General features: G+C 43.4%; 1 long non-coding RNA gene across 3 annotated transcripts in view; it reads right to left on the bottom strand.

The window, feature by feature from the left end:
* LOC126982522 (uncharacterized) overlaps window positions 1–20154 on the bottom strand; it is a 61020-nt gene extending 40866 nt beyond the window's left edge. For all 3 annotated transcript variants that reach the window (XR_007735208.1, XR_007735209.1, XR_007735210.1), the window contains exon 1: window positions 20086–20154. This is a non-coding gene — a long non-coding RNA (uncharacterized LOC126982522). The remainder of the gene's footprint in view (window positions 1–20085) is intronic.
* Window positions 20155–20436: the final 282 nt, after the last annotated feature.

The following is a 20436-nucleotide window of genomic DNA, read 5'->3' as shown; positions in this document are numbered from 1 at the left end:
ACAAGCATTAAGGGCTAGAGTTTATCTTTGGGATGGAATTTCAGTGCGTAGGCAATTAAGAAGGAAATAAGGAAAATAAAAAAATACGAAATAAAAAGAAGAAAAGAAGAAAAGAAAGAAGACAAAGGAGAAAAAAATTGAATAGTAGCAAATAACAAAGAAAACAGAAAAATGAAAAAAAAAGTGAGAAGGTGGAGGAGTATTTTATGTAAGAAAGAGAAGGAGGAAGGAAAAGTTACAGTATGAGAAAAGCAAAAAGTAGGTGTGCAGTTTATCTCTGGGATGGAGTTTCGGTGTGTAGGCCATAAGGAAGGAAACAAGGAAAAGAAAACAAAAAAAAAAGAAGACAAAGAAGCGAAAGAGAAAGAAGACAACAATGAAGAAAAAAATGAATGAAAAAAGAACTGAGGAAGAAAACCTCTTGGAAACTAGGAACAAGATAAAAAGAAAACAGAAAAAAAGAAAATAAAAGAAAATGAGAAGAATGAGAAGAATAACATGTAGGATAAGTAGGGAGAATGAAGGTTAGTATAAGAAAAACAAAAGCTGAAGGTATGAAGTTAACCTTAAGGATCCAATTTCAGTGCAAAGGCCAATAGGAAGGAACGAGGAAAAGAAAAAGAAAAAAAAGAAAGGGAGACAGAAGTAGTAGCAGTAGTAGTAGTAGTAGTAGTAGTAGTAGTAGTAGTAGTAGTAGTAATATAAAGTGGAGGACAAGGAAGAAGAAAAATAATGAAAAAAAATGAAAAAAAGTGAAGAAAAGATATCAGAAGCGAATAAAATGAAAGAAAAGGAAAACAAAAGAAACGAGGAAAAGAAAAAGAAAAAAAGAAAAGGAGACACGAAAAAGAGGAGGACAGGGAAGAAGAAAAAAAGGAATAAAAGAGACAAAAAGTGGAGAAAATATATACGAATAAAATGAAAGAAAAGGAAAACAAAAGAATCGAGGAGGCGGAGGAGGAGGATGTGTAGGAAAAATAAACAGGAATGAAAGATAGAATAAACAAAACAAAAGCTGACGGTACACAGTTTATCTCAGGGATGGGGTTTCGGTGCGCAGGCCATTAGGGTGGCGAGAGACGGCAGGTAAGTCAAGCGGACAGGTAAGGACGAGAGAGGTGAGGCCGGGCATACTGATGACTAGATAACTGGGTCACTTGGGGGACATGTGTGTGTGTGTGTGTGTGTGTGTGTGTGTGTGTGTGAGAGAGAGAGAGAGAGAGAGAGAGAGAGAGAGAGAGAGAGAGAGAGAGAGAGAGAGAGAGAGAGAGAGAGAGAGAGAGAGAGAGAGAGAGAGAGAGAGAGAGAGAGAGAGAGACCTACTTCGGCTCAAGCTTCGGCTCACCCCTTCACCTCGCCTCCCCGCCCTCGTATCACACATAACACATATCTACTTATCTCAAGGAGACCTTTCACCTCTTAATTACTGACCCCTTCCACTATGTGGTTCTCTCTCTCTCTCTCTTCCTACTTACCGACCTACCTACCTACCTAACTATTTTTATCTATTCTGAACCTTCGTCTGTTATCATTATTATTATTTTTATTACTATCATTATTATTAGTGGCATTATTGCTGTTCGTGTTGTTTTGACTATTACTTCTACTGTAGTTATTAATGTTACTATAGGCACCACTAAGAAGTTGGTTCTGTTGTGTAGTGGTTAGCACGCCTAGCTACTAATCCGCGTTCAAGAGTTCAATCCCAGCCCAGGGCAGGCTGCACACAGGTCACCAGCGGTTCATCCTCCATTTTGGGCTCGTCAGTAAGTGGGTACCTGGGAAAACCTGTGGAAGGTAAACTGTGGTAACCTCTAACTTTACTTCTACAACAATAATTACTACTGTGACTGCTACTTTATATTACTACTACTACTACTACTACTACTACTACTACTACTACTACTACTACTACTGCTACTACCACTACTACTATTTAGCGTCTACTACTGCTACTACCACTACTACAACTGCTACTACAAATACCGCTGCTACTTCTACTACTTCTACTACTACTACTACTACTACTACTACTACTAGATATTACTACTACTACTACTACTACTACTACTACTACTACTACTACTACTACTACTACTACTACTACTACTACTACTGCTACTACTACTGCTACTATTACTCCCACTGAAGGACACTGACAATTTTCAACCATCGCCGAAATTACCCACATGCCCACATGCTGTCCAGATCTTCAGTCAACCCTAACTTCAGCAACTTCGTTCAAGTGAAGCATCGGGGGTCAGCATGGGCCAAGCAGGAGCCATACATCACGGCAGCCACAATAGATAAACTTAGCCTGCGGCACTAACTAATAAAAAAAAAACCCCAGCAAAAGAAGAAGAACGACAAGAACAGTAACCCAAGCCTTCCCCTGCCCCACCCACCCCCACCTTGCCGGACGCACACAATGGACATGACCTCCCATGGACCGTGCCACATAGTCGTATACTTCGCTTGACTCCGCCGCGACTAACAGTCTATGGATTCCCGAGTTGATTAGCCAAATACCGGCGTGAAGTTCTGGGGGCAAAAACGCGGCCCGACCTTCGTCACGCCTTGATTTTGAAGCGCTAAGTGGCTCCTGGTTCTGCACTACTTCTTGCACCGCCATGCCCCGACCAGCTAACGCGCTAGTTTGATTAAGCGACCGACACAGCACTCGAGACAAATGGTGGCAGCGAGTGGGATCATTGTGGCGGGTCAGATTAGGATAAGGACGTGATGGAGTGTTGAGAGGGTGTCGAGGAGGTAGATAGACAGGATGGATAGATATAGATACTTAGATGGTTATGTAGGTAGGTATGCAAACAAGTAAACAAGCAGATACAGGATGATGCTTGAAATGAAAGTGTAAGGGGAAAAAACAGCAGACAAATGGTCGGCGAAGGAAGAGAGAGATAGGTGAAAGGAAGGTGAGAGTGAGAGGGAAAGAGAGGTTGAAGTAAGAAGGAAACGCGGGAGAATTCGAAGAGATAGAGAATTAGAAAGGACGAACAGAAAGAGCAGACAGAAATATGGCGAAAGAAGAGAGGATAAGTGAAGGAAAATAAGACAAATAAGAAAGAGAGGATGAAGAAAAAAGCAAAACCGGAAGATGTCGGGAGAGAGACAGAAAGAATAATGAAGGGAAATAAAAGAAAAGTAAAGAGAAGATAGGACAGATGGAGAAAAAGCGGAGCAAAAGCGAAAGAAGTTATAGAGATGGAGAGGATGAAAAGAATAAATGTGGCGCCATGGAGGAGTGTGTGAGAGAACGAAGCAATAACAGAAGTAGAGGGAAAATACAACATACATAAAAAGGGCGATTAACGAAATGAAATAAAAAGATAAAGAAAACAGAGAGGAAAGAGAAAATAAGTGCAATAACAAATAAGCTAAGGATTAAATGTATAAAAAAAAGAATAGACGAGAGAGGGTTAACGTATACAGGATAAAGAGAGAAAAGAGGCAAACGAGAGAGAGAGAGAGAGAGAGAGAGAGAGAGAGAGAGAGAGAGAGAGAGAGAGAGAGAGAGAGAGAGAGAGAGAGAGAGAGAGAGAGAGAGAGAGAGAGAGAGAGAGAGAGAGAGAGAGAGAGAGAGAGAGAGAGAGAGAGAAAAAACTAACAGCAAAAGATAAGAGATAATTGAGAGGAGGAAGAAAGAAAATGAGTGTAAGAAAATGAAGCATATCTGATAGGAAATGAAAACAGAAAACCAGTAAAAGGAGTTGTTGGGGGGAGGGAAGGGATGCAGAAAGAAAGGAAGTACAGACAAAATAAGGTAAGGGAAATAAAGACAAAGAAAACAGCTAAGAGTACACATATAAAAATAGGAAAAAGGCAGAAGCGAAAACACTGATAGGTTGAAGAAAAAATGCAGAAGGAAAAAACACAAAAAAACAAAGAGTACACATAACAAAGAGAAAGACCAGAAGCGGAAACATAGATAACTTAAAGAAAAAAAAAATGGGAGAAGCAAAAAAACACACAAAACACAGACAAAGAAAGACTCAGTAAGGAAAAGTACAAGTAAGGACGGGAGAGAACAGACACGTATATAATTACCAACGTTCCCCGGCGTCACTCATCACCTGTGCCAGCCTGATGCAGTCTCACACACCCTCACCTGCCCCGCCACACACCCTCGCTCCCCCGCCTTAATGGTTATCCTCACACTCTGCCAACTCGCCCCAAATGATCCAGTTTCTTCTTGTATAATGGAGGGGGTATGTGTGTGCGAGGGTGGTGGTGGAGGGGGGGTGTTTCCGTGTGTGGTCATGTGTGTGGGGGGAAAGGGGGGATCAGGTGTGGAGGTAATGCTTGGTGGTGGCGACACAAAGAGAGGAAATTATTCAATAAACCAGTACCTTCCCTCCCTTCTCTCCTCCTTCCACCTTTCCCCTTCTCTTACTCCTCCTCCTCAATCTCTTCCTCCTCCTCCTCCTCCTCCTGTCTCTCCTCGCCCTCTCCCTTTTGCTTCGTTTCAACAGGCAGCACGCCGTAAGGTGTAGCCGCGGACAGCCATACTGAATCCCCCTTGCATTAGACTGTCCGGGAGCAGAGACGTGTGTGTGTGTGTGTGTGTGTGTGTGTGTGTGTGTGTGTGTGTGTGTGTGTGTGTGTGTGAGAGAGAGAGAGAGAGAGAGAGAGAGAGAGAGAGAGAGAGAGAGAGAGAGAGAGAGAGAGAGAGAGAGAGAGAGAGAGAGAGAGAGAGAGAGAGAGAGAGAGAGAGAGAGAGAGAGAGAGAGAGAGGATCTATGTGGTCTGAATATCTATGTAAATCTATATGAGCTTCTCTCTCCCTATCACACACACACACACACACACACACACACACACACACACACAGACACACACCTTTTCATGTATGGATGGAAAGAGAAAGGAAAAGTACGTACGACAGGAAAAAAATAGAGAAAAGATAGTGGAAAAGATAGTGTGAAAAGGCGATTGGGTGAGATGAGATTGAAAAGATAAGAAAAAAACAATAGTCGAAAGTTAACCAAAGAAAAAAATACACACAAAGACAAAGGGAAGGGAATCCTATGTTGGAGGAAGAGGCGTCAGTGTGTGTGTGTGTGTGTGTGTGTGTGTGTGTGTGTATGCACGCTTATGTTGTATCTTTTTATATTTGACTTTGATAGAGGAAGAATCTCATTCCATCAAATAGTTGTTCACCTCAACTCTTGTGAAGGGAAGATTTGATTTCACTGCTTGATCTTTGCATGAATAGAGTGGAAAGATTGATTTCCTGAATGTCGGGATAGGCAGGTGTTATATCAGCACTGAAGAAAAAATTAACCACTCATCGTTAAATGGGGAGGCGGTGGCTGAATGGATAGGGTGACGGCGCCGCGTTCAGGACGACGCGAGTTCAATCCCCGCCCGGTGCCACCAAACTGGAATTTTTCAGCCGCCGCCGAGTGGCTTAAAACTACCCACATGCTGTCCAGAAGACCACCTATCAACCCGGACTCTAGATTCTAGGATTAAAGATGAGCTCCGGGAGGGCAGCATGAGCCAATGCAAGATGGCGCCACTATAAATACTCGCCTGCGCCAGAACGGGCTGGGCCGACCATCAGGCCCCACCGGGAAGAAGCCTTGGGCCGACCATCAGGCCCCACCGGGAAGAAGCCTTGGGCCGACCATCAGGCCCCACCGGGAAGAAGCCTTGGGCCGACCGTCAGGATCCACTGGGAAGAAGCCTACCGGCGCAATAGGCCGCGACGTAAAAAAAAAAAAAAAAAAAAAAAAATCGTTGAACTACGGCTCGGCTAGGAGAACAAAATTAGTGTAACGTGGAGTGATGCCTCATGCAGTGAACGACGGGGCAGTATGCATTCAGACCACTCGCAATGTACGGTTTTGGCAGCCCCTGAAGATACGCGGTGATATTTTTTTTACTAATGCTGCTGCTACCGCGAAACCTCCTCGTCTTCCTCCTTTTCTGATTTTTCCTTCTCTTCCTCTCCTCTTATTCTCTCGTTTCCATTTTCTTTCTCTTCTGTTCTGCTAACCTTCCGAGGCGGGCATGACTTGTAGGATCGAACCAGTTACTACGAACAGGAAAATAATCAAGGAATTGCACCGCTCGGAAGCCGCAAACAACGGGAAATATTTAGTACAGCTTTAGTGTTCTGCAGCAGCTCCTTTTGCCAGTCATCCTTGTACAGAGCAGCTTTCCTATCTATTTTCTGTCATCGCGATTCTCGAAAACACCATCCATGCTTCATTCTTTTATAATTTTTTTTGCTTCACTGGAATAGCTGAGACTAAGGGAAGCGTAACTTTGAGTAATACATTAAGATAGTTATGCAACCACAAATATTATAATAAATAGCTGAACGTAAGGATTTAACACTTACAAATATTAGTGACACCCATGAAATTTTCTTTGATTCGATAATTAATCTCTCTCTCTCTCTCTCTCTCTCTCTCTCTCCCTCCCCATCATGCCACACCTTTCCCTCAAGACACATACAGTTCCCTCCCCCTCCCCCCCTCCCCCCCTTTTTCTCTCTAACCTCCTGCCCACCGTTTGAGTTTCGGAAAAGAGAGGCAAGGACGGGTCTCTCTCTCTCTCTCTCTCTCTCTCTCTCTCTCTCTCTCTCTCTCTCTCTCTCTCTCTCTCGTCATAAACGTCTTGTCTTGGGGTGGCAATAGTCCCTGGAGGTGTTCTTCATGGTTCAGCTCCTCACCGTCTTCAGAACAGTACTGGCGTTGGATGCAAGAAATGGACTGGAAAATTCACCAACGACACTAAGATTTGATACTTTATTATCATTAAAAAAAAAGTGAACAGGAATCGCTTGTAATGCTGCATCTTGGCCAAATAAATGCGGAATGTACCTCGCCGTAAATAAATGTCAGACCCTTCACCTAGGAGCTAAATAAAAAAGAAAATGTTCGAACATGAAGTGTGTGGAGTAAAACTATACAGAATATACCTCATATATCAACACTGCAATCACGTCACAATATAAATTTTCCCAAAAATAAGAAGAAACACCACGTAAAGATGACAGAATGATGTGGTTTCTTTTGACACATGTTTTCCTTCCACGCTGAAGACTTAATATTACTCCCGCCGCGGCTGTTTGGTTAAAGGAAATTCATTTTAGAAGCGGAATGTACCAATATTCTTCCGACCATGCCAAGGAACATAGGGTCGCATTTTAAAACATTTCGTCGCCCACGTTCACATATTTAACAAGGCTTTCGTAGGTGTTGTGGGAATTTTCAGGGGTAATTTCATGACCCTGGTAGTAGTTTGACCCTTCCTCTGTAGCATGAACCTAAAGAAACACTCATTAGAACCCGATTGATCCCCTCTTTGACCTTTAAAAATAACTGATGTGAGAAGCGAGTGTCTTGTTTTACCAGCCATATTATTTTCTCTCACAACCAGGAACGTTCAATCTAAAGTTCAGTCTCCCAAAATCGTCGTCATGTAGGCATCAGCAAATCCTGTGAGGGGCTGAGGGTCGCATTCACGCTGAAGGACGACTGCCTGCACGAAACTATAAAGCAAATGTTTTGAAATAATTATATTATTGGTGTATTTTCCTGATATTATTATTATCATTATTTTTTTACAGCAGAGGAGTCAGTTCAAGGGCATAAAAAAAGGTAACAAATTAAAAAAGAAAAAGCCCGATACTCACTGCTCCTAAAAAGAGTTAGAGGAGTGGCCGAAAGATAGGTCAATTTCGGGAGGAGAGGTGTCCTGATACCCTCCTCTTGAAACAGTTCAAGTCGTAGGGAGGAGGAAATACATATGAAGGAAGATTGTTCCAGAGTTTACCAGCGTGAGGGATGAAAGAGTGAAGATGCTGGTTAACTCTTGCGTAAGGGATTTGGACAGTAAAGCGTACGGGATTTGGACACAGTTGTTTTTATGTATTCGCCCGTGGCAATCGTCAGGTCTCCATGTATGATTAAGCTGAGACAAACAATCTTTTGCATGCTCTGTCAGTACGGAATGAACGAAACATCCCATTTCAGTAAAACTCGGTAATGTTTTCAAACAGCGAACTCGACCACACCGTTACAAACCCTCGGAATCAGCTCAGGGTATGATTCGTTCCCTTTCTTTTCCATTATTTCACTCTATAGGTGTTAATGCATATCATACATTCCTCTCTCTCTCTCTCTCTCTCTCTCTCTCTCTCTCTCTCTCTCTCTCTCTCTCTCTCTCTCTCACACACACACACACTAAACTGTTTGGGAGCGTGATCAATTCGTTCTGCAACACTTGGAAGCAGTAAAACCAATTCTGTTCTCTTCAGCTTTTTCTCCTACTGCTGCTGCTCCATGCTCTCCTGTTGCTGTTGCTGTTGGTGTTGTTGTTAGTGTTGCTGGTGGTGGAGGAAGTCGGGTTCGTGGTGGTGCTGGAGTTGGTGGTGCTGGAGTTGTTGTTGGTGGTGTTGGCGTTGTTGGGGACGGTGTTGCAGTTATCCTCATCCTTCTCCATCTTCTTCCTCTTATTCTCTTTCTTCTCCATCTTCTTTTACTCTTTCTTCTGTCTTCTGATTCTTCGTTTCCTTTGCCTACTTCTTTTTCATTTTTTCTTCTCAACCTTATCCTTCTCTATCTTCTTCCTCTTATTATCCTTCTTCTCCGTCTTCCTCTTCTCTTTCTTCTGTCTTCTTCTGATTTCTGATTCTTCGTTTCCTTTGCCTACTTCTTTTTCATTTTTTCTTCTCAACCTTATCTTCCTCCTTCTTCTCCTGCACTTCGCCTCCCGCTGCCTCCGTAACTGCCGCCGCTGCAGCTTCCATGCATCATAATAACGCGGGCGACGCAAAAACATAACCCACGGAACAAACACATGAAGCCGGAGAAGGAGGTAAGATACGGGGGCGGTTAAACTCCGTGACCTAACGATTTGTTGGTAATCAGCGAAGGGCATGCCTCTCTCCCTCTCTCCCTCTCTCTCTCTCTCTCTCTCTCTCTCTCATGCCACACCTTTCCCTCAAGACACATACAGTTCCCTCCCCCTCCCCCCCTCCCCCCCCTTTTTCTCTCTAACCTCTTGCCCACCGTTTGAGTTTCGGAAAAGAGAGGCAAGGACGGGTCTCTCTCTCTCTCTCTCTCTCTCTCTCTCTCTCTCTCTCTCTCTCTCTCTCTCTCTCTCTCTCTCGTGTGGGTGGGGGGGTTAGGGAGGTGGAAGAAAGGTGGAGTAATATTTCCCTCCACGGGTCACTGCGTAAGGCTGTAAAGTGGAGACCAGGGGTGACCACGTGTTTGAACCCCCTCCCTCTCTCTCTCTCTCTCTCTCTCTCTCTCTCTCTCTCTCTCTCTCTGGTCTGCTCCATTACCTCTCCCTCCCTCTCTTTTTCTCTCCCTTTCTTCCAAGCCTCCTTTATCACCCCCTTCTCTTCCCTTTCTTTGTCTGCCTTTACCGGTTGTAGTGGGGGGGAGAGAAGGAGGGAGAGGAGAAGAGAAGGATGAGGGGACTGGGAAGTGAGGGGAGGAGGAGGGAGGAAGGGGTGAAGGGGGGAGAGTAATGGTGAAGGGAGGAAGGGGTGAAGGGGTTGTCAGTAAGAGGAGTTGAGGGGAATGAGAGGAAGGGTGGAGGGGGTAAAGAAGAGAAGGGCTGAGGGAGAGGAAAGGGTGAAGGTGGTGAGGGTGAAGGGGGTCGGAGGGGGTACTTTTGGCACCTGACAGCCCTGCTCAGGTGTGCGGCCCTCACCTCTCACCTGGCCGAGAGAAGTACTGGCTTGACCGCGCCTCTCTACGTCTGTTTGTCTGTCTGTCATTCTCTCTGTCTGTTCGTCTGTCTATCCATATTTCTCATTAATGATCTTATTTTTATTGTGAAATTTGGTGTTCATCTACCTGACGTCAAATGTTTAGCCGCGAGTGTGCACAAGTGTTAAGCCAAGGGGACCCCGGCAATGAGGTCCATGGCGCTGCCGTGCTGTGGGCCTAATGCTGCGGCCGCAAAGGTTAATGGTTCAGTGCACGGAAGCAAAATAAATGGATGATGAAGCAAAGGTATTACTCTGCTACTCCACAAGCCTGAGACGGCTTTACAGGGGAGTCCGAGGAAAGTTCTGTCTTAGAGCCCATACGTGCGGAGTCCCTGTTATTTGGTTACATTATAAAAATAGAAAGAGAGAAAGAAAGATGAAACGATAGAAATAGATAAATTAAGCTGTTGAATAAAAGCTATCGCTAAAGTAAAGAAACACATCTGGGGTATAAATATTTTGCCACTGTCTGTTCTGCCACGGTGAGGTGCGATAATGGCTCTAGGTAGGCAGAACTTGAAGAAAGTTGGGAGCAAACCAGACTGCAAGGCGCGATTTAGTTGGTTCACATTAGGGGGCTCTCATCAACCCATCACTATTTATTATGTGCTTACATTTACCTGTCTAGCCTACTTTTATAACTTCCAATTGCGTTTGCTCTTAGTGCTTGACTGCTAAGTCGGTTCCACTCATCCATGATCGTTTTTGGAGGACCAATGCTTGTCCAAGACATTTTTGTGTTTATATTTGACTCATGCCTTTTGTTATGTCTTTTGTCATACCTTTTGTTCCACTCTCTCCCTACAAGAACCTTCCCAAAATATGTGGAGTTGAATTTCTTCATCTACTTCGACATGTGAGGTCTGTCTCCAAGAACCTTTATTTCTCAGGTCCATGTAAGTGTAAACGATCTTTTTTTATGTTAACATTCAAGCATGTTTAATAATTGTTTATACAGGTCTGTCTGTCTATAGGCAACACTAATTCTCTAGTGTCCGCAGTTTGTCTCTCGTTACCTTTCAGGGCCAGGCACCGGGGCCTCTCAGACATATTCACGTCTGTACTTTATGGCGTCAGCACACACATGTGCACGTTAGTATTCTATTTGCTTTCTAAATAATACTTTTTTTTTACGTATTCGCCTATAGCGCCGGTAGGCTTTCTTGATGGGGCCTGATGGTCGGCCCCAGCCCGTCGTGGCGGAGGCAAGTGTTTATAGTGGTGCCATCTTGCATTGGCTCATGCTGCCCACCGGAGCTCATCTTTGATCCTAGAATCTAGAGTCCGGGCTGATAGGTGGTCTTCTGGACAGCATGTGGGTAGTCTTTGGCCACTCGGCGGGAATAGTTTCGGCAGTGTTTGTCTGTCCCATCATTACACGTCTAGACAACTCCCTTAGCCACATAAATATACGTGTACGAATACATGCATGCATTAATTTATGCATGTATATATGCATTTGCGTATGCATGTATGCCTGCATGTTTACATGTGTGCATACATACATACATACATACATACATGCAAGAAAAGCTGTCTTTGAACACTCCACTCCCTCACCTCCCGCCCACATCCTCGCCGCCTTCTGTACTTAAATAAAAATAATAACAAAACAAAAAAAACAAAGGATCATTTATTTTACGGATATCGTGTCCTGAAGCAATAAAGAAGCTGGAGAAAGCGTTAACGTGAAGAAAGCGTCACATTTGTGTCGGTGCCGGCGTTATAAGTGTCTCTTAAGTCTCCAGTTTTTGCCGTCCTTGCAGCGGCGGCGAGAGAGACCAACTAAACACACGCACACGATGAGCGTCAACATCCTTTACGTTTCTAACATCATTTTTCTATTTCTGAGGATTATTTTCGCTCTTGATTTCCTTTCCAAGTCTTGCCGCTCTTTAGTGCCTCTGCTGTGCCCAAGAACAGTGCAGGCGTTTAAATATTCCCAGGCGGAAGATTCTTTAAGTGATTTTGTCTTGTTCGGGGACGTATAAGCTCTTAAGAAGAAGAGAAAAACATACACAAAAAATATTCTACCACATCAAAGTTAATTCAGACAGTTAAGGGTTAATATAAGTTGGCATTGGCATAAAGTGTTTCGCTAGTGTCTGTGTCATGTGCTGGAGTTGAAAATGACCCAATTAACGGCAGTAAAGATAACAAAACAGCATTTTAACATAATATAAACATCTTTTCTTGAAACTGCTATTCTATTCATTTTAATCATCGTGCATCGGCAGGCGGTGGCTGAGTGGTTAGCGTGCCGGCCTCGCATACGGAGCGTTGTCCATGATGTGGGTTCGAATCTGCCGCTAACCACCTGGGATTTTTCAGTCACCGCCGAGTGGCCTAAGACTACCCACGTGCTGTCCTGCAGACTACCTATCAACCCGGACTCTAGAAGAAGCTGTACAGCGCAAGTGAAATCAAGAATGATCTCTGGGGGGCAGCATGAGCCAATAATAATGGCGCCACTATAAACAACTGCCTGCGCCATAACGGGCTCGGACCGACCATCAGACCCCTATGGATAAGCCTACCGGCGCTATAGGCCATATGAAAAAAAAGAAAAAAGTGGCAGAAAGTGTTTCCCTCGTGTCTGTGTGATGTGTTGAAACTAAAAATGACATTTCGGCACAACACTGCCTGCAGTACAAAAAATGGCTAAAAAGCAAGACAAGTAAAGGCAACTATTTTTTTTTTTTTTTAACCACAACGGCTCCATATTTTCTTTATCCCGGCAGTGACATTCCGGCCGCCCTTCCCGCCGGCCAGCGCCTCTTGGGCACCATCTAAGGGGCGGCCCGTGTTAGATCTTATCACAACCTGCTTGGCAGCGACACAAGTATATAGAGGACGCTCGCAGTGCTCATTACCGTCAATAAGTATTCCCAAGGCAATATTATGCACGCCTTCACATATCCATTACACAACACAGCCGCTGCTTTCTGTTCGATTTATATGAGTGGAGCGTCTGAGGCTTAACAACTTTTTTATTTGTCATTCCAAAAGGTGAAGAAATTGTTGTATCTTACAAAGCTTTTGAGTCTTTGCCAAGTGGAGTTTCATGAGAAAGTTAATGTCGACACACACACACACACACACACACACACACACACACACACACACACGAATATACATACCACAGAGAGAGAGAGAGAGAGAGAGAGAGAGAGAGAGAGAGAGAGAGAGAGAGATTGTTCATATAAGGACAGTAAAGTTCAAGAGCAGCCGGGTCAGTTCAGGTCAGGTCAAAGTGGTTCAGGCAGTGCAGCAGGTCACACACACACACACACACACACACACACACACACACACACACACACACACACACACACACACACACACGAGGGAGTATTGAGGTCAGGTGAGATGAAGTCAATCCGCCGATCAGAATAACTAGTGACCTGGGGCTGGCAGGTCATGCTGAGGGGAACGTCTTTTTTTTTAACTCTCTCTCTCTCTCTCTCTCTCTCTTTGTGTATGATCAATGGCCTGAACACAGTAATGCACCATACCGGTCTCTCTCTCTCTCTCTCTCTCTCTCTCTCTTCTTTTTTTCTTATTTTCCTCAATTTTTCTTCGTTTTCCATTTTTTCCATTGTTTTTCTTTTTTTCTTCTCTTATTCTCTTTCTGTTCTCTTTTCCTTCCTCTTAACGTTCTTTTTTGTCTTTGTTTTGTTTTTCTCATATTTTTCTTCTTAGGTATTTTCATCATCATCATCATCATCTTCTTCTTCTTCTTCTTCTTCTTCTTCTTCTTCTTCTTCTTCTTCTTCTTCTTCGTTTTCTTTTTCATTTTTTCTTCTTCTTCTTCTTCTTCTTCTTCTTCTTCTTCTTCTTCTTCTTCTTCTTCTCCACTTTTTCTCCTTTTTTACTATTTATCTTAACCTTCTCTTAATCCGCCGTCAAATACTTCTTTCTCATTCTTTTCCATCTATTTATTTTTCATCTAACTAACTACTCTTTCTTTTTTTTTCCTCTGGACCCTGCTGTTTATTACATTTCCACCGGACCTGTCTACATGAACATTTTTTTACCAGGCTTTACATTTCTTTCTAATACTCCGCTATCGCTGTTCCTGCTCGTAAAGGCAACAACGCTTCGGTGTAAGCAAGTCAGTGTTTGCCAGGTCGCGCGCGGGTCATTGTCGGTTGGAAAGTAAGATAAACAATGAGAAGTGTTGTTGCTCAAAAAAACAAAAAAAAAGTAAAAGATTCAAATATGTCAGACGAAATGTGGCTTAACAGGAAACAGTTTTTAGAAATAAGTAACTAATACGGATTTAAAATGATATGATATGGATGAAGGTAGCAAAATATTAAGAAAAATATTGATGAAAATAGGAAAAATTATCTGTGAAAAAAATATGGGATAATGCACACATTTCAAGTACGTAATTATTAAATAAAGAAAATAATGAACACTAAAAGAATGCACGCTAGTGTTAAATACCAAAGATAATTATTGTTACGCATCAATTAAGATCACGACGCGCGGCAAGCAGGGCGGCGGGCAGCAGCGGCACCCCAGACGCGGCCCATGATGAACACGCCGAGCCGGCAAGTATGAACCTTATTTACTTAAACAATGGCATTCTTCAGACACATCAAAAATGAGCCTTATATATATATATATATATATATATATATATATATATATATATATATATATATATATATATATATATATATATATATATATATATATATATATATATGTATGTATCAGTCTTGCAGATAATCCTAAAGTGTTAACCGTCTTTATCTTGCAGCAGGAAGCTGTCCGGGGGTGTCAGTGAGGCGTCAGTGGCTGTAAACGATTCCCGAGCAGTGCAGAGATGGATCAGGTGATAGAGTCATGCAAATAAGGTGGAGGCGCGCGATGGTTATCCTTCCAAACAGTTTTATGGAGCAAGCGGTGAATGGCGGTTCCGCTCGAGTGCCCAACGCAACGGGAATTGTTGAAATTTCCTCGTATACTACCAAGACTCTGGCGGTGCACTGCTGCCTGATTCAGACTGATGATGGATATGATGATATAAATAATAATAAAAATAGTATCAGTAATAATGATAATAATAATAATAATAATAATAATAATAATAATAATAATAATAATAATAATAATAATAATAATAATAAATGATAGTTAAATCGGTAATTATTCTTGTTTTTTTGTAATTATTATTATTACTATTATTTTAATTGAATTTAATTTAATTATATTAATTTTAATTGTTTTAATTATTATTATTATTATTATTATTATTATTATTATTATTATTATTATTATTATTATTATTATTATTATTATTATTATTATTATTATTATTATTGTTATTATTGTTGTTATTATTATAAAAAATTTTTACATCCCCGCCCATAGCGCCGGTAGGCTTTCTTCTGAGGCCAGATGGTTGGCCCAAGCCCGTCATGGCGCAGGCAATTTTTATTGTGGCGCCATCTTCACTTGGCTCATGCTGCCCCCCGGAACTCATTCTTGATTCACTGGACGGTTTCTTCTAGAGTCTTCAGGCCAGCATGTGGGTAATCTTAGGCCACTCGGCGGTGACTGAAAAATCCAAGGTGGTAGCGTGGGGATTCGAGCCGACGTTGTCCATAGCGTGGTGAATGTGGGCTCAGCACGCTGACCACTCAGCCACCGCCTACCTATTGAACGTTATCCAGCACCGGAATCGAACTAACTCGTTGGCGCCTGTGTCCGCCTCGCCACTGGAGGGTCTATAAGGAAGGAGGCAATTCACCCTGTTGCCTTTCCTCCCCGACTCGGTGCTGGGTAACATTCTGGTTTGATTCCGATACTGGGTAACATTCAACTTGTCTTGTTCTTGAACTTTTATTATTTTCAATACTACTACTACTACTACTACTACTACTACTACTACTACTACTACTACTACTACTACTAATAATAATAATGATAATAGTAATAATTATAATAATACTCATAATTATCATTATTATTACTATTCTATTATTATTTTTCTTTTTACGTTTGGCCTTTGGCGCCGGTAGGCTTTCTTGGTGAGGCCTGATGGTCGGCCCCAGCCTGTTGTGGCGCAGGCAAGTATTTATAGTGGTGCCGTCTTGTTTGGCTCATTTTGTCCCCCGGAGTTCATCTTTGATCCTGTTTTTGGTGAAAGAATCTAGAGTGCGGGTGTTGACAGGTGACCGTCAGGACAGCATGTGGGTAATCTAGGGTCTAGGCCTTTCGGCGATGACTGAAAATTGTTAACTTGTAGTGGCGGGCGGGGCTCGAACCAGGGTCCTCCATTGCACAGTGCCCGCAAGCTGACCACTCAGCCATCGCTTCCCCCTAATTATTTTATTATTATTATTATTATTATTATTATTATTATTATTATTATTACTACTAATACACCTACTAATTCTACTATTAGTGCTACTACTATCAGTGCAACCACGTACGGCTGCTGCTGCTGCTGCTCCTATTATTATAGCTACTACCACTACTACTACAACAACAACTACTACTACCAATACTACTACTACTACTACTACTACTAGTACCACTACTACTAGTACCACTACTACTACTACTTCACCGCCTGGATATCCCTGTATTAATGATTATTTACACGCTCGAAACCAAGGAAGTCTGCTGATTACGAACCTGGGATCGAAAATTCATCACGATAAAAAATGACGGAATGAGAGAAAGTTGAAGCAAATGACCGAGGAAAAATGTTTCTACACTATTTTGTTTTACTATCATTATCAGGAACAGTTTTGTATAATTAATTTACTCTCATGCTATGCGGAAGGGTGTTTCTAAACATCATACAGTACTTCTATAACATCGGCAAAGAGCACAGGCTGTAGGATCATACAAAAAGAAAAACTCTGCGTGTCTGTCCCCAACGACCATGGTTCTCATAAGTCTCTTTGTCCCCTGTCCCCCAGCACCCTTCCCTGCCCTGCCCTGCCTCCCTTCTTGCCAAGGTAACTTAAAGCTTGATTGGATATAATATAGATAATTAGATCATACTATAGATTTAGATGGGGTTGTTAAATTACTATACCTAAATTAGTAATGATTGTAAACGCAGCCGTTCACACACACACACACACACACACACACACACACACACACACACACACACACACACACACACACACACACACACACACACACACACACACACTTTTTTTCCTGTCCTCAGCCTTTCTCCTATACGTATCGTCTTTCAGTCTCCTTTTTTCCATCACACCGTCCCTTTCCTTCCCAGACAATCTAGTTTATGGCAAAGCGGAGGCCAGACACCAACAGATAGACAGGTAGGCGGGACAACCTCCACGCTCTATACACCTGAGTCTATATACACCAAGTCAAGTCATACGCAGGTTTGTGGGAGGAGACACGGCAGAGGCGTGGTTTATGCGTGACGTTGCTTGGAGCCAAACTAGAGAATGTAGAAACAGGGATTTAGAGAAAACGAAGAAAGGCGGACTAATTTAAATCAATCACTTCATCATGCCCTCCCTCACACCCCACACCGCCGTTTGTAGGCAATAGCACAATAAAAAGACATTTTTTTCGTCAGTGGCTTGCCTGAACGCGCTGTGAAAAAAGGCGAGAGTATACATCCAGAGTGCACATACGGCCCCAACTTGAGTCACCCCTGAACTGGCGGGTAATTTTTTTTTAGCTTCAAGTGACGTCATCCCGCTGCTCCGCCCCAAAACCGCCTCCTGCGCGTACCGGTGGCATTTTTGAAGCAGAGTGACTTGATTTGGTATATATAGACTTAGCCATACACGATAATATTAACTTTTCCGAGAATAGCGCCAATGCCACGACTTTCACCTAAATATTTCCAATAACACAACGTAACTCTGACGCGACCTAACATACCGAAGCATGACCCAACCTGACCTGACTCCCATCACCCCGTCACCTTCACTCCCGTACTGGTCCACGACGAGGCAAGGGGAGGGGGGAGCTGAGACGAGGGAAGATGGAGGGGAAGGGTGAGGGTGAGAAGACAGGGAAAGGGAGAGAAGGCTAAGGCTGCGTGACTTTAGGGGCAGAATGGGTAATCTGAGAGGAAAAGAAAGGGAAAGGATGATGCGAGAGAGTGGAGAGGGGTAGTAGTTATTGGAGGATGGCGATGGGAAAGGGAGGAATTAAGGGAAATATTCGAAAGGAAGAAGGACGAGAAGGAAAATGAGTGAAAAAGAATAGAGAAGAGGGAGGGTTGAGAGAAGGCGAAAGGCTGGAGTGAGGGAATGGAGTCAATGCGTTATGAAATCAGGGAAGAGGAAAGAGTTAATGGAAATACATGGAAGGGAGAAGAAGGAGGAGGAAGACTGAGAGAAATTAGAGAAGAGAGGAAAGAAAAAGTGGAGAAAAGTGTAAGAGTGAGGGAGTGGAGATGCACTATGAAAATAATGATAGAGGGAGAGGAAGGCGAAAAGGAAAGTTTAAAAGGTATGAGGAAGATGGTGGAAGGCTGGATAAAGAAGAACATGAAAGGACCCGTTGTAAGGGCTATTTATTACCTTAGGGAGTGATTACCTTCCAAACCAAGATCACGACCAAGAGAGAGATGAGGAATGGGTATGAGGGATGGAGGGGGAAGAAATGACAGCCTTATGAGAAGCGACATTGCAAGCACGGAGAATGAGTGTGTTGCAAGGGAGTGCTCGCAACGCTGTACGGATTGAAGTGAAGACTGTGGGAAAGTATGCGAATGTGTGAGCGGGGGAAAGGAGGGACAGCAGGGGTGAGGGAGGGTGAGGGGAGGGGTGTGATATGCCAGTTTTTCCCCGCAATGGACCGGAAATGTTGCAATGAGAAAAGGCTCAAGGGAACCCTACCATCAATGCCCCGTGTGTGTGTGTGTGTGTGTGTGTGTGTGTGTGTGTGTGTGTGTGTGTGTGTGTGTGTTGCAAAGATACAAGTGCCTTACTCTTTCTATATATAATGAAATACACCTTCACGAGTCCTTATTTGTACAAGTATACACGAACGAACGTCTTACTTATGCTTGTTTTTCCATTTTCTAGAGACGATTTTTCATTAATACTCAAGTCAGTGTGTGTGTATGTGTGTGTGTGTGTGTGTGTGTGTGTGTGTGTGTGTGTGTGTGTGTGTGTGTGTACTTTTCATTTACTCGAGAGAAGAAAGAATGAGCCTCATGGGCAGTTCCTGGTTCTGGATGGAGGAGGAGAAGGAGGAGGAGGAGGAGGAGGAGGAGGAGGAGGTAGTGGAGGGGAAGGAGGGAAGGGAGCAAGAGATAGCTGGAGGGAGGGAGAACACGCCACCTGCGGGAGGTCATGACCCCTCCTTACTCCCCCATGACCCTTCTGTAACCTCTCTCCAACCCCCCACCCGCCAGGCCGCCGTCACGCCCCGCCTCCTGGCACCCACCCACACGGGGCAGCACAGCGCCAAGCCACGAGACGGCAGGAGCGGAGGGAAGGATCTGAATAGCAAACACTCAGCCTTACGGGACGGGAAGGTGGAGACAGTCCTTCCCTTGGGGCGTGGGCGGCTTAAAAACTCACTCACCCTGTCTCTCCGCTGTGTGTTAACCACCGCCCACCACCGCCCACTGGGTCGTGAGGCGGAGAAGCGATGGACGGTTAGTTTAGTTCTCCGAGCACAGTCTCCCCCTCCAAAAATATATTCGCTCATCAGAATAAATTTTAAACCTACACTTCACTAACACGGTTTTCTTTCTTTTCCACTGTACTTTATCTATTAAAACCCTTCCTATTCTTGTTTCGCTACCACTACCTTTTCTACGATTCCCCTTTCTCTTCTTGTTTTCTTCTACTTTACCTTATTTACTAATCCCTTTCCTCTTCTTTCTCTCCCGCTACCATACCTTTCTATTATTTATTTTTCTCTTCTTTATTTATCTCTGCTGTAACTTATCTTCTATTCCCATCCTTTACTCTCTTTCCTTCAACTATACCTTTTCGACTATTCCCCATCCTCTTATTGCTTTACTCCTGACTAAAAAAAAAATCCCGGGTTTGGTTGCGGATGAGGGAAGAGAATAAAGAACTGGAAGGGAGGGAAGCTTGTTGGCAAGGGAGTAATGGGGAAGCTTGGGCTCCTTACAAGTTTTTTTTTTTCGTGTCTGCATTTGTATGTATGTGTGTGTGGGGGATTCCTTACTGAGCAGGACAAAAGCACGTGGAATGAACAGTCAAATGAAGTGGTCTTAGGAGCTTGTGGTGGGTGTAGATCATTCCTTTGTGACGCATAGACGATAGCAAGAATCCATTTAGAACACTTACTTCCTCAGGCCTTCTCACTAATCTTTGTTAACTAACCTGTTGGGTGTGGTGTGGAGGCTCCTGTGGCCCTGACGTCAACTCTCTCACTGGACTAGAACCAAGACCTGCGGAATCAAAGCTAGACGTTAGACATAAGCCATAAGAAATACAAGCTTAGAGGAAAGTCAAATAACGATGAATGAAATTAGAAGTGATAAAGAAGGAAAAGAGAGAGAGAAAATATATTAACGTGAAAGAAACAAAATTAAGTGAGGGTTTTCTGAGAGGAGGTGATGTAAGAGTTTTGCCCCTCAGGATAAAGTGAAAGGGAGTGATCTATTCAATGTCCTGTCGTGTGTCAAGGTGTGATGTGTCGTTGTGGTGTGGTGGCCGAGAAAGGTGGAGAGA

The sequence above is a fragment of the Eriocheir sinensis genome, chromosome 51 (genome assembly GCF_024679095.1).
Source record: "Eriocheir sinensis breed Jianghai 21 chromosome 51, ASM2467909v1, whole genome shotgun sequence".
Lineage (NCBI taxonomy): Eukaryota > Metazoa > Arthropoda > Malacostraca > Decapoda > Varunidae > Eriocheir > Eriocheir sinensis.
The sequence above is the reverse complement of the archived record's forward strand: the minus strand, read 5'-3'. Positions and strand labels throughout refer to the sequence as shown.